Source organism: Phalaenopsis equestris, unplaced genomic scaffold (assembly GCF_001263595.1).
Source record: "Phalaenopsis equestris unplaced genomic scaffold, ASM126359v1 Scaffold000002, whole genome shotgun sequence".
In the NCBI taxonomy this organism is placed as follows: Eukaryota; Viridiplantae; Streptophyta; class Magnoliopsida; order Asparagales; family Orchidaceae; genus Phalaenopsis; species Phalaenopsis equestris.
This window is the reverse complement of record NW_018164444.1, coordinates 68,019,631-68,020,232: the sequence shown is the minus strand read 5'-3', so window position 1 is coordinate 68,020,232 and position 602 is coordinate 68,019,631.

The window sequence follows — 602 nt, the reverse complement described above, 5'->3', positions numbered from 1 at the left end:
GACTACTGCCCAAAGATGGAGGAAGAGGAAACCCCCTTCTTTCAAGTCAAGTGGAAGAAAAAGAGAATGCAAGACCAATACAGGAAGGGAAAGAAGAAAGTACTTTCGCCCAGGCCGGGCATTGGTTTGCTTTTTTTTAGGATAAGAAAATTCTGTCACTAAATTAAACTAGATGAATGCCGCTTTGCGATATCGATTCTGCGAGTACTAGACTGAGGATTACAGAAGCCACTAAGACAGAAGCGGCTTTCATTATATTACTAGGAGACTAGGAGCGAAATTGAGGGATCATAGAATTCCTGTTTAGAAGAGTCTTCTCTGACCTGATTATTGATTGGTTCCCCGCAGTCGCAAGGGCTGCTGACATTATGCTCGCTACAAACCTGATTGAGAAAGGTATCTTTAACGAGCTCACTCTCTTCATCTCGTTCCTATTCAAAGCCAGCTTGTCCGCCGGGCAACAGTCTGGCCTTCTTCTTTGCTCTTCAATCGATGCCTCACTCATGTCCATAGAACGAGCTCCGCTAAGCGACTAGCTGCCTTCTTTCCTAAGTCCGTAGCTCAAGTTTACCTTAGCCTTGACTTAGCTAGCGCTATTTTGA